This window comes from Lissotriton vulgaris, chromosome 4_1, assembly GCF_964263255.1.
Source record: "Lissotriton vulgaris chromosome 4_1, aLisVul1.2, whole genome shotgun sequence".
Classification (NCBI taxonomy): Eukaryota; Metazoa; Chordata; class Amphibia; order Caudata; family Salamandridae; genus Lissotriton; species Lissotriton vulgaris.
In genome coordinates this window covers 1,837,222,549-1,837,237,003 of record NC_141691.1, presented here as the reverse complement: position 1 = coordinate 1,837,237,003, position 14,455 = coordinate 1,837,222,549, and the positions used below count along the sequence as shown (strand labels likewise).

Below are 14,455 nucleotides of genomic sequence, written 5' to 3'. Positions count from 1 at the left end.
CGACGGAGAATGCGCACACAGGGGGACCCCTGAGCGCTGTAATGTGCAACACACCATTTACATTCTGCCGTAATTGCCACCACAAGTACGCGCAGAGAGACAAGCACCCGGTCTGCAACCTCTGTCTGCCTATCGACCACTGGAGCAAGGACTGCAACGCCTGCTCAGTCTTCATGACGAAGACGCTGAGGATTCAGGAAAAACAGAGGATAGCTCACCACACAATGCAAGGCAAGGGCAAGGCCCCGTCGCTGTACAACCTGGGCCTCTCCACTGACGACTAGGACAACATCGCCGAAAGTCCAGATGTCTCCACGGTCGCAGAGACCAATAAGAAGTCGTTAGACAAGGTAGGAGAGTCTACGACCCCGAAACCCCCGACAGGGCCTCAAAAACCTGAGGGTGACTCTCGAAAATCAGTCTAGAACCTCGAAGGGAGCACCGGTGTCGAAATCTTCGACCGAAGCTGCGGTCCCCGAAAAACAGCCCAGCGGATCCTTCCAGAAGGACTCCCAGACGGCAAAGACCAGCGAAAAGCAAAGGTCGTCGAAGCAAGCTCCCGAAAAGGGATACTCTACTTCGAAGGAGAAAGAGCCGAGAGCCGCTTCGATGTCGACAGGGCCGTCTAAGAGGGCGGCCGAAACGCTAGACGCCGAGCAGGCTGCACAGATGGAGAGAAAGAAAAGAAGGCTCGAGGCAGAGGTGGAAAACCTCATCCAGAGGAAGAGGGACTTCGAAGACAAAATTAAAAGTTACAGGATCCCTTCGAAGCCCATGACGGTCCTCGAAGACATAGAAGAACATGAGGAGTTCGACACTAAAGAGCTGCCAAACTCTGGAGCCCTCGGAGCAGATAGAAGAGGAGGACCTCTATTACACAGAGGGTGATTATGGGGACCTGCGTTCGAGCTACGACTCGGGATCCTCGACGACTCAGGACCAGGATTGGCAGGACATCGAGGCCGAAAACCCAGAGGAGGCTGTGGAGACATACCCCTCGAGGCCTTCGCAGCCAGACGACATTGGGGCCTACTATGAGGTCATCAAGAAGGCTGCAGCAGCTTATGGAGTCAAATAGAAGGAGGAGAAAGTGAAGGCAGATTTCTTGCTGGAAACCTTGCTCCCTGCACAGACTAAAAGCCACTTCCTACCCATGCTGAAGAGTATCATGGCACATGGGAAAGCGGCGTTCAGAGAACCAGCTACCTGCAGGTCAGTCACGCCAAGGACGGAGAAAAAGTACAAGTTCTCCTCCCAGGACCCCCCTTACATCCAGGGGACAGTTTCAGCAGACTCAATTATAGCCGCAACGGCCAGAAGAAGGGCCAACGTCCCAACAACATCGGGGCCACCACCTGACAAGGAAAGCAGGAGGATGGACCTAACAGGCAGAAAAATTGAGAGAAACGCAGCAATGCACTGGAGGATGGCAAACTCCAACGCCCTTCTCAACAGGCACCAGTACCAGCATTGGGGCGAGATGAACCAATTGCTCAAGCACCTCCCAGAGGAACACCAGCAGAGAGCCGCTCACCTCGTGGAAGAGGGGAAAAGCATCGCAAACTCGTGCCTGAAGACAGCCTTGGACGGGGCATAAACATCCAGGATGGCTATAGGAATCAGAGAAGGCAAGCCTGGCTCAGGATCTCAGGCTTCAAGACGGAGGTTCAAAACAACATCCTGAACACCCCTTTCAATGGAGAAACACTGTTCGGAGCCCCAGTTGATGAGAAACTCACCCAACTGAAGAAAGACAACGAGACGGCAAGGTCCATGGGGGCCCTGCAATTCAGGGGGATGAGAAGAGGCACTCCTATGCAGAGGCCGAACGGAAGGGGTGGAAACCAGCAAGGGCAACCACACCAGGTGTTCCACCAGGGTAAACAGAGTGACAACCAAAGTCACCAGGGCCAGCAGAGACAGAACTGGAACTACCAGAACAGGGGCCAATCCTTTCGCAGGAGAGGAAACGGACGGGGCCAGATAAGGAGAGGCGGTGAACAACCCCCCTCTAAGTGACTTCACACAGGAAAATGTGTTCCCCACTCAAACCCTCCGAGGGAAGAGAACGGAAAAGCAAAGAGGAGAGGGCTACACGGACAAGTCACAAAAGAACATGCAACACCAGTAGGAGGCAGGCTGAGATTTTTCCTCCAAGAGTGGAGGAAAATAACAGCCTACAAGTGGATACTCAACATCATACAGTTCGAATACTGCATAGAGTTGGAAAAGAGACCACCAAACAGAAAGCCAACGAAAAGAGAGCACTCTGGAAGAGAGCTGCAATTGCTCCAAGAGGAAGCTCAAGAACTCCTCAAAGACGCCATCGAACCGGTCCCATTCAAAGAACGGAACAGGGGAGTGTACTCAAACTACTTCCTGGTGCCAAAAGTGGACGAAAGCCTAAGACCCATCCTTGATCTACGGTTCCTAAACAAGTATGTAAAGACTAAAAAATTCAAGATGACGTGCCTACAAGAGGTCATTCCACAGATAAAGGCCGGGGACTTCTTGTCCACCGTAGACCTCAAAGATGCATACCTGCACATCCCCATGAACAGGCAGCACAAGCACATGCTAAGATTCACAGTAAACAAGGACCACTACCAATTCACAACCCTCGCATTCGGTCTAAAGTCCGCACCAAGGGTATTCACCAAATGCCTTGCAGCAGTGGCCGCGCATTTGCGAAGAGAGGGTATACACGTGTACCCCTACCTCGACGACTGGCTCATAAAGGCAAGCTCTTACAGGACATGCAAGGTTCATGCAAAGCAAGTCACAAGAATGCTAACAAGCCTGGAGTTCTTCATACATTGGGGAAAATGTTCAATGGAACCAGAGCAAGTGAAGATCTTCCTGGGAGCTCAAATCAACACCGTCCAATGCAGGGTGTTACCCAGCGAAAAGAGGACACTCAGCCTGCTGAGGGAGAGACGTCACTACCAGAAGGGGCGAGCTCTGACAGTGAGGACAGTGAGCAAGATCTTGGGAATGATGGCGTCATGCATACACCTGGTCCCCAATGTACGCCTACAAATGAGACCACTCCAGGAGTGGCTGCAACAGCAATGGTCACAAGCTACAGGAAGTTGGGAGGATCTAGTGGTTGTAACGCACAAGGTGCAGGAAGAAATAAAGTGGTGGACCAAAGAGAGGATAACAATAGGGTAGCCTCTAACGCCACCGGACCCAACAGTCACCATCACCACAGATGCATCCCAGAAGGGATGGGGCGCACACATGAACAGGCTCAGTGAGGGGTCTGTGGAGCCCAGCGGATGCGGTCAGACACATCAATTACCTAGAGCTGAAAACAGTGTTGCTTGCCCTCAAGGCCTTTCAGAAACAACTGTACAACCAAAAGGTGCTGATACAAACAGACAACACCACAACAATGTTTTACATCAACAAGCAGGGGGGAACTCAATCATCCCTCTGTCAAGCTTGGCACAGGAAATCTGGAGATGGGCAATACCACTCAAAATAGACCTGCTAGCCATACACCTGCTTGGGAAGGACAATGTAGAAGCGGATTGGCTCAGCAGGCAGACTTCAGCATCCCACGAGTGGGAACTCAACATACAGGAAACAAATTTCAAATCCTTTCAAATCCTCCTCGCCTTCCCCCTCCCCCCCCCCCCCCCCCCCCCCACCCACCCCCCCGGAAGCTGAGCCATGGGGTTCCACAGGGCTCCAGCTTAAGCCCTACCCTGTTCAACCTTTATATGGAACCCCTGGCTCATATAGCTGAAGCTTTCAGGGTGGATATTGTCACTTATGCTGACGACACCCAACTGATGATCAAGCTGTCGCTCGACCATACGGAAGATGCCATTAACTTTTCCAAATGCTTGTCATCAGTGGCATTATGGATGAATAACCAACTGTCTACGCCTGAATGGTGAAAAAACTGAACTTTTAGTTGTTGGTAAATCCCCCTCTGCCTGGTCGCACATGTGGCGGCCGACGGAACTGGGCAATTTTCCTTCTCCTGCGGACTCTGTCAGAAATCTTGGAGTAATGCTCGACTCTGATCTCTCTTTCAGGTCTCAGGTCAATAAAGTCACGGGCAGGTGCTTTAGCACACTAAAAACCCTCTGTAAAGTCCTTGACCTTCTCCCCATCAACGCCAGAAAGACACTTGTCCATGCCCTAGTCACACCCCATCTTGACTACGGCAATGTCCTACTCCTAGGTCTAAGTAAAAAAGGCCTACACCAACTGCAGTGCGTGCAAAACGCTGCAGGCCCGCCTGGTACTCAACCTGCCTCGTAGAGCATCTGGGAAGAATGCTCTAGCGAAGCTTCACTGGCTTCCGGTCAAACGCATTAAATTTAATTCCTTCTGCATTACGCATCGCATCGCCCAGTGCAAAGTCCCAGGATATTTGCAAAAACTCCTCTCAATTCACTGCCCCACCAGAAACCTGAGGTCGGGCGTAGCTATGCTGTTTAAACTCCCCCGTACCCGCAGAGCCAAGATGGGTGGCCGTTCTTTCAGATACCTGGCCCCTAAACACTGGAATGAACTACCACTCGATCTTTGAATGGAACCTTCAGAAACTAGATTCCGGGCCAAACTTAACTCCTCTGTTTCCAGTCATCTAATTCTCTCTCCTCCCTCTGACCCTTGTTTCGTTCTCCCCTCCTCTTGTCTCTTGAGATATAGCAGTATTCTAGCGCGGGGACACACTATTTTTAGTACAGTAGGCGCTTTAGAAATGGCATTATTATTATTATTATTATTATTATTATTATTATTATTATTATTATTATTATTATTATTATTATTATTATTATTATTATTATTATTATTATTATTATTATTATTATTATTATTAGAAAGACTATTCAGGAGGTGGGACACTCCGACAATAGACCTGTTTGCAACATGCCAGAATGCTAAATGCCAGTACTTTGCATCCAGACAACCAGAGCCACTATCCCAGGGGAATGCCCTATGGATAAGCTGGTCAAAAACATTTGCCTATGCTTCTCCCCCCCCCGCCCCCCCTCCTCCTGATACCACTGATCCCCAGGGTTCTCAACAAATGCATGACGAGCAACATGACGAGCAACATGACGCCTATCCTGGTGGCACCAAAATGGGCCAGGCATACCGTGTACGCACAGATAAGGGGGATGGCGCAGGGCCCACCCCACAAGTTCTCAAAAAGAAGAGACCTTATCTCCATGGAAAACGGAGAACTTCTACACCCAGAGCCGGAGAACCTCAGCCTCAGCTTGGCTCCTGGGGACTTAGTGTTCGCACATCTAAAACTACCAGAGTGCACCCTGCGGATGTTGCAGGAGGCAAGAAGGCCCACCACACGCAAGTGCTATAGGGAAAATGGAAAAGATTCAATCAATGCTGCTGCAAGAAAAAACTCCAGAGAAAGCTGACCAAGGAATCAACGGTGCAAAGATACCTCACGCACCTAATAAGAGCCAAGCTAAGCTCATCCTCGCTGAGGGTACACCTGGCAGCGATTGTGGCATACACAAGAGGAGAAACAGGGAGAAGCTTCTTTACATCTCAAGTAGTAAAAAGATTTCTGGAAGGGGCTAAGAGAATAGCGCCACCAAAAATGATGCCACTGCCGGCTTGGAACCTGAATGTGGTACTGACAGAGCTCATGAAAGCACCTTTCAAACACATACACAAGGCATCACTGCAAATGCTGACAATGAAAACGGTCTTTCTGGTAGCAATCACCTCGCTACGTAGGGTGAGCGAACTACAGGCACTAACACTGCAGGAACCCTACATCCAGATACACAGTGACAGGGTCGTGATGAGAACAGACCCGCACTTCATGCCAAAGGTGGTGTCAAGGTTCCACATGAATCGGAGCATTCAGATTCCGAGCTTCTGCCAGAACCCCACGACAAGCGCTGAGAGGGCGCTCCACACTCTAGACGCAAGAAGGGCAGTGATTCACTAGGACGAAGGAACACAGGAAGACAAAACAGTTCTTCGTATCCTTCTCAAACAGTTACCTGGGCAGACCAGTGACTAAGAACACCTTAGCTCGATGGATCGCACAAACAATACAATTCTGCCACAAGCAAGCGGGCCAGGAGCTAACAGGAGGGGCACAGGCCCACTCAACCAGGAAGAAAGGAGCAACAATTGCCTTTCTGGCAAACACACCAATTCAGGACATATGCCTGGCGGCAACATGGACTTCAGTACACACGTTCACTAAGCACTATTGCGTGGATGTACAGATGAACAAGGAAGTATAAGTAGGGCAAAGAGTGCTTTAACATATATTCAACAACCAACGCTCATCTTCCACCCAGCCGCCACAAAAGTAACAAAACCGCTACAAAATCTATGCACAGCATGGTGAATCCAGAAAGATTCACGCTGTAAAACGAATAGTTTCTTACCTGTCGGTGTAGTTTTGCTGCTTGAAGATCTTTCTGGATTCACTAGCGAACCCACCCGCCTCCGCCAGAAAGATGAGGCTGGAGAAGAAAGTGGAAACACATAGAAAAAGCAAGTTAAAGCTTACAAGATACCTGAAAAGAATTAAGTAAAAAAAAAAAAAATTTAACGAATATAGCCATGGATTCACTACAGAGAAGAAAAGAGACAGAAAAAAAGAATCCGAAGATGCAGCCCAAGGGTGGGAGCTTCCGCCGGAAGCATGCCGATGTCACCGAAGGTACACCAAATAGTGGGATGTCAACGCCCACCTGGGCTACGAAAAAAAAAAGAAAAAAGATTACGATTCCGGACCCAACCACCAGATTGCAGAATATGCACAGCATAGTGAATCCAGAAAGATCTTCAAGCTGCAAAACTACACACAGGTAAGAAACTATTCGTTCTAGATTCCTTACCTTAGAATTACCCCCAGGCGTCAGACTGGATCCGCAGTACCGTTGCGCATAGGAAGGTGGCGTCTGTCGACTCTGCGTCCGTCGTGGTTGCTCCATAGATGCCGCTCTCGTGCGCTGACATCATTCTTTCTTTTTACGTGCCAGCTGGCGCAGATCTGGAGAGAGTGGTACCCCCAGTCACTTTTTTACTTACTTTTTGTGACTTTTGTCGACTTCTTTTCGAGTCTTACATAGACTCCTGGTGCATGAGGGATGCCCGGTTTCAAGGCCTGCGGTTACTGTACTTGACTGATGTCGGTGACTGATCCACACCGCATGTGCCTCTACTGCCTGGAGCGCGACCACGACCCCAAGCCGTGCTCCGACTGCCGAACCATGACCCAAAGTTTTTGCAGGAGCAGTCCCGAAAGCTGTTCGAGGCCTGGCGGTCGCCTCCGTGTCGGTCCACGTTGGGTGGGTTGGGCGGTCGAGGGACCATTCGCAGAGCAATCATCACTCCTCATCCAAGTCTTCACACTCTGGGTCAGGTGAGTCGTCGACTTCCCCTTGTCCGTCAGCTGACACGACGCAGGGTGCTGGTGGTGCCCCTCCCGCGGTTACGCGGCGGAGCCTTTAGGGTTGACCCCTGCTCAGCCTCATCAGTTCGATGAAGCGATGCATGCCATCTTTGGGCAGCCCGGCTCTGCTGGTGTGCCTTCGGGCCCCGTGGACTCTGCCAGGGGCCCGAGGCCTTCGACGCTGGCGGATCCGGCCTCGGCACTTCAGGGCCCCCTTGTATCCAGGCCTAGATCCGGATAAGCACCTGTCCACATTACAGCTCCACTGGCGCCGATTCCATGGCACCATGTCGGCAGCTGGACCTCCAGCCAGTATCGACCCTGGCTTCCACCCCAATGTGGATACGGTGCTGGACCGCCGCCGATGGGTACTTTTGTGCCTGCATTCCACCCTAGCCATTTTCAGCCAGTTTGCTAGCCAGAGAAGGGGGGGGGAAGACTGGGCGGCATCTGAGGACCCTCTCACTACCCAGCTAGAGTACGATCAGCACTGGAGAGAGGACCTGGGAGACCATGGCATGTTGTCTCCCCCTACTGTGGCTACGGAGGAAGGAGTGTCTTCCGCAGTAGTGTTGCGTAGGGTGGCCAAGGCCCTACACCTCGAGCTACCTACTGTGACAGTCAGGTCTTACCTGACAGAGGTGCTTCAACCGGCAGCGAGCTCTTCGGATCCCCTGCTGCCGTTAAAGGAAGCCTTCGAGGACATACTTTTGGGACCTGGTCCAGACCCAACACGGGCCCCTGTAGATCGGATCGTTGCTCTACGCCTCCACCGGGCAACCCCACTTTCCTATCCCAACACCCATTCCCGAGAGCTCGGTAGTCCAAGCCTTAACGCCTCAAAGCATATTCCCTACTGTGCCATCGGACAGGGAGTCCAAGAAGCTGAATCAGCTTTGGAAGAAGTTGTTTTTTTCCTCCAGCTTAGGGCTGCAATCTGTGCACACCATACCTCTAGGGCCATTATTCCCACTCCTCGTGGGATACAGTGGTGAAAGGGCTGCCGGAGTGTCCTGAGGAGGCCGGGCCATGCTCTCCCGCGCTGTTGCCAAGGGTAGACATGCAGCAAAGTTCGCCATCCTCTGGAGACTAAACACTTTCGACTCATTGGGTAGGACCATTTCAACATCTGTGGCCCTTCGCCGTTACGCCAGATTGAGAACGACTGGCTTATCCGGGGATGTCCAGAACACTTTGATGGCCATCGCCTTTTCGGCGACAAGGCAGTGCGCTAGAGCGCTTTAAGGACTCTCTGGCTCTGGCAAAGTTCTTGGGCCTCTCCACCACACACCCTGCACGGTCTGCCTTTCACCTCTTTCGTGGCCACGGAAGTGGTGCCTCAACATGTTCCTTTCAGAGCCTCAGGCCAGCGTAAGCTGTTCAACCTCAGCGGGAACGTGGGAACCGATGTGGTTCTGGGGGCCAGCGGATGGGTCAGTCCACCACTGCACCTTCTGCAGCAGCGTCCAAACCCTCCTAGTCCAACCTTTCAGGCCCATCAAACGCAAGTGGGCGGTAGGATCCGCTATCACCTCCTCCACTGGCGCACCATCACGTCAGACAGGTGGGTTTGGCAGATAGTACTAAAGAGCTACTCCCTCTCCTTCGAGACTATCCCTCCAGCCATGCCACCACAGTACCATCACATTCCTGGGGATCATCTGGCCCTTCTCCAACAGGAAGTTTTGCAATATGAATCTTTCTGGATTCACTATGCTGTGCATTATTCCGCGGTCTTGTGGTTGGGTCCAGATTAGTAGTCTATTTTTTTTTTCGTAGCCCAGGTGGGCGTCTATGTCCCACCTTTGGTGTATTTCCGGTGACGTCGGCACGCTTCCCGCGGAAGCTCCCACTCCTGGGCGCCATCTTCAGATTCTTTTTTCCGCGGTTGTGTCTGGATCGTTCCCGAAAGGGCTCCAGACATTTTTGGAGAAAGAGGAAGAAAAATACGTACTTTTTGCAAGAAAAGAGATTGAGAAGACTACAGAAGACTACATCATCAAAGAGGACGACGAAGGAGAAGAAGAACTTCGATGTCCATCGGAGAATGCAAGCTCAGGGGGCCCCCTGAACGCATGAGATGGACAACACTCCTTTCAAATTCTGCCGTAACTGCCACCACAAATACTCTGACGGACCAGCACCCGGTCTGCAACCTTTGCCTACCGGTCGACCACGAGAGCGAGGACTGCAAGGCCTACTCCGCCTTCACGCCGAAGACTCCGAGTGAGCGAGAGAGAGAGACAGAGGATAGCCAACGCCACCATGCAGGGCAAGGGACAGCCACCGTCCCTTCGAGACCTGGGGCTATCATCAGACGAGTAGGACAACGCCGCCGCCAAACACGACGGCAACGCGGTCGTAGAGACCGATATTACGAAGTCTCCAAAGAAGGTAGGAGACTCTACTTCCCAATAGGCACCAAGAGACCCAGAGTCTCGAAAAAGTGAGGGCAAAACCTCCCTTCTCGAGACACTGCTCCCTACACAAATAAGGAGCCAGTTCCTGCCCATGCTCAACAGTGTCATGGCACAGGGAAAAGAGGCTTTCGAAGAACCAGCTACATGCAAAGCAGTCACTCCCAGGACGGAGAAAAAGTATACACATTCCTCCAAGGACTCACCCTACATTCAGGGAAGCAAGAGGATGGACCTGGTGGGGAGAAGAATTGAACGGAATGCCGCAATGCACTGGCGCATGGCGAATTCCAATGCACTGCTCAACAGGCACCAATAGCAGATCCTGGAAGAGCTGGGCAAGTTAGTAAAGAACATGCCACAGGAATTCAAGCAAAGAGCTGAAAACCTTGTCGAAGAGGGGAAGAATGTAGCCAATTCTTGCCTCAAGACTGCCCTGGACGGAGCAGACACCTCCAGCAGGCTCATGATGATGGGCATCACGGAGAGAAGACAAGCCTGGCTTAGAATTTCGGGCTTCAAGCCAGAAGTGCAGCACAGCATCCTCAACACACCGTTCAACGGAGGAACGCTGTTCAGGGCCCCAGTTGACGAGAAACTTAGCCAACTGAAAAAGGATAATGAGACTGCAATATCCATGGGGGCATTGCAGTTCAGAGGTACTAAAAGGGGCACTCCGTCACGAAGACCTAACGGGAGGGGAGGAAAACAGCCAGGAACTTCACACCAGGCTTTCCACAAGCCCACCAAGCAGACACCCAGACACAGCAGGGCAGCAAAAACAGTCCTGGCAGTACCAACCAAGAGGCCAGTCCTTTCGCGGGAGAGGAAATGGACGTGGACATAATAAGAGAGGGGGACAGCAGCCCGCCTCTAAGTGACTTAATAAAACTCCATGTGCCCACCCGACCAAAAACTCCCAGGGTGGAGCACAAACACATCGGACAGGAGTTATGCGAACTAGACACCTCCGTACATGTAAGACTAGTGGGATGAAGACTGAAACACTTCTTCAGGGACTGGAAGAGTATAACATCAGACAAATGGGTACTCCACATCTTGCAGTACGGGTACTCCATAGAGTTGGAAGGAAAGCCAACGGACAGGAAACCAAAAAGGCCACTAGCAAGGAAAGACCTAGAGCTCCTTCGGGAGGAAGCAAAGGAGCTCCTGCAAAAACATGCCATAGAACCAGTACCTTACAGGGAAAGGAACAAGGGCGTATACTCCACATACCTCCTGGTACCAAAGGTGGACGAAACTGAGACCCATCCCGGACCTAAGATTCTTAAACCAGTTCGTAAGAGCGCAAAGGTTCAAGATGACCTCCCTACAAGAGGTACTTCCTCAATTGCAAGGCGGGGACTTCATGGTCACCATAGACCTAAAAGATGCCTACCTGCACATCCCAATAAACAGGGGCCACAAACACCTCCTCAGATTAATCATCGGAGAAGACCACTACCAGTTGACAACCCTGCCGTTCGGACTCAAATCAGCACCAACGGTTTTCACAACAGTCGCAGCACACCTACGAAGGGAAGAGATACACGTGTACCCTTACCTGGACGACTGGCTGATCAAAGCAAGCTCCTACAAAACGTGCAAGCACAGAGTGACCAGCACACTGGTGAACCTAGGATTCTCCATCCACTGGGGAAAATCTTCCTTGGAACCAGAATAAATAAAAATCTTCCTCGGAGCACAGATCGACACCTTACAAAGCAAGGTGTTCCCCAGCGAGAAGAGAAGGATAGCGCTCGTGAGGGAGAAGCAGCTCTACCAGAAGGGGCAAGCTCGGACAGTGAGCAAAATCATGGGCATGATGACATCATGCATACACCTAGTGCCAAATGTACGGCTCCACATGAGACCTTTACAGGAATGGCTACAGGAGCAATGGTCACAAGCTACAGGTCGTTGGGAGGATCTAGTGGTTGTAACGCACGCAGTGCAGAAAGATGGCATGGTGGAACATGGGAACATAAGGGGGAAGCCTCTGACGCAACCACCGCCAACAGTGACCATTACCACAGACACGTCCCAGGGGGGATGGGGCGCTGACATGGAGAAACTCCAAGTAAGAGGCCTGTGGACACCAGCAGATGTGGTCAGACACATCAATTACCTGGAGTTGAAGATTGTTTTCCTAGCCATAAAGGCCTTCCAAACAAAACTGTACAACCAGAGAGTGTTGATCCAGACAGACAACACAACAGAGATGTTGTACATCAACAAGCTGGGAGGGGGGACACAATCGGCCCCGCTTTCGAAACTAGCAAAGGAGATATGGAGATGGGCCATCCCACTCAAGATAGACCTGCTAACCATACATCTACCAGGAAAGGACAATGTAGAAGCAGATTGGCTCAGCAGACAGACATCGGCATCCCACGAGGGGGAACGCAATGCACAAGAGACGAGAAGGCTCTTCGACAGGTGGGGGACACCGTCGGTAGACCTATTTGCAACACGCCAGAATGCAAAATGCCAAAACTTTGCATACAGGCAGCCCTGGGAGGGCTCCCTAGGGAATGCCCTATGGGTAGACTAGTCCAGGACATTTGCTTACGCTTTTCCCCCGATACCGCTGATACACAAGGTACTCAGCAAGTGCAGAGCGAGCAACATGACCCTGATGCTGGTCGCACCACAGTGGGCCAGGCAGACATGGTACTCGCAGATCATGGAGATGACACAGATTGCACCCCACAGATTCGGGAGAAGAAAAGACCTACTCTCCATGCAAAACTGAGAAGTGCTGCACCCGGAGCCAGATGGCCTGAGTCTCGTAGCGTGGTTCCTGAGGACATAGTTTGCGCATTTAAAACTGCCAGAAAGCACCCTAAGGGTACTTCGGGAGGCACGCAGACCCAGCACACGGAAGTGCTACGTAGCGAAATGGAAGAGATTTACACTGTGGTGCAGGAGGGAAAAGCTACACAATAAGATGAAAAAGGACTAAACTGTGCTAAAGTACCTCACGCACCTGCTAGACAAAAATCGGAGCTCATCCTCACTGAGGGTTCACTTGGCAGCGATAGTAGCTTACACGAGAGGAGAAGCGTGCAAGAGTTTCTTCACATCACAGGTCGTTACGAGATTCCTTGAGGGAGCAAAGAGGATCGCACCGCCAAAGAGGGTGCCACCACCTGCATGGAACCTTAAACTAGTCCTAACAGATCTCATGAAGGAACCTTTTGAACCAATTCACAAGGCCTCCCTAGAAATGCTGACCATGAAAACAGCTTTCCTGGTAGCAATCACTTCACTGCGCAGAGTGAGCGAACTGCAGGCACTAACACTACAGGAACCCTACATACAGATGCACAGCGATAGGGTGGTGATGAGAACGGGCCCACACTTCATGCCAAAGGTGGTGTCAAGGTTCCACTTGAATCAGACTATACAGATACCGAGTTTCTTCCAACACCGGCAACAAGAGCTGAAAGGGCACTGCACACTCTGGACGCCAGAAGGGCAGTCATGCACTACATTGAGAGAACGAAGTACATGGGCTATATAAAACTCTAAAAAATAAAATAAAACACCGGAAAACAAAGCAGTTCTTTGTGTCCTTTTCTAACAGTTTCATGGGGAAACCAGTAACTAAAGGAACAATTGCGCGATGGATCGCCCAAACAATACAGTTCTGCCACAAGCAGGCAGGGCAGGAACTAACGGAGGGGACACGTGCCCACTCTACCAGGAAAAAAGGAGCTACAATAGCTTTCCTAGCTAACGCACCAATTCAGGACATATGCCTGGCGACAACATGGGCTTCAGTGCACACGTTCACGAAGCACTACTGTGTGGATATACAGATGAACAAGGAAGCACAAGTCGGACGAAGGGTGCTTCAACACATATTCAATAATCAACGCTCATCTTCCACCCAGCCGCCACAAACATGAGGAACCGCTACAAAGTCTATACACAGCATAATGAATCCGGAAAGATTCACGCTGCAAAACGAATAGTTTCTTACCTGTCGGTGTAGTTTTGCAGCTTGATCTTTCTGGATTCACTAGCGAACCCACCCACCTCCGCCAGAAAGATGAGGCTGGAGAGAAAAAATGGTTGAAACATAGACAATATTTGGAAAAGAAGCCTTAAAGGTTTAAGCGGTGAAAACTTTAGTTGAACATTGCCATAACTTCGGTAACAAAAGAAACACGAGAAAAAAGAATCCGAAGATGGCGCCCAGGAGTGGGAGCTTCCGCGGGAAGCGTGCCGACGTCACCGGAAATACACCAAAGGTGGCACGTTGACGCCCACCTGGGCTACGGGAAAAAAAAAGAAAAAAGACTACGAATCCGGACCCAACCACAAGACCGCGGAATAATGCACAGCATAGTGAATCCAGAAAGATCATCAAGCTGCAAAATTTCACCGACAGGTAAACTATTTGTTACGGCTCTTTTGGCCAAGGAAGCCATGGAGTGCTTTCCTGCCCCAGAAGTAGGTCGTGGTTGCTATTCCCACTACTTTCTGGTGACCAGAAGGACAAGGGCCTGCGTCCTATCTTGGATCTCTGGGATGTTAACCGCTTCCTCCGGAAGGAGAAGTTCAAAATGTTGATCCTGGCTCAGGTCTTGTATGCCCTCGACCATGCAGACTGGATGAT

At 51.0% G+C, this 14,455-nt stretch overlaps 1 protein-coding gene across 2 annotated transcripts in view; it reads left to right on the top strand.

Moving 5' to 3' along the window:
• RAD21 (RAD21 cohesin complex component) overlaps window positions 1-14,455 on the top strand; it is a 273,785-nt gene that overhangs the window by 165,730 nt on the left and 93,600 nt on the right. The gene's annotated exons all lie outside the window — the stretch shown is intronic.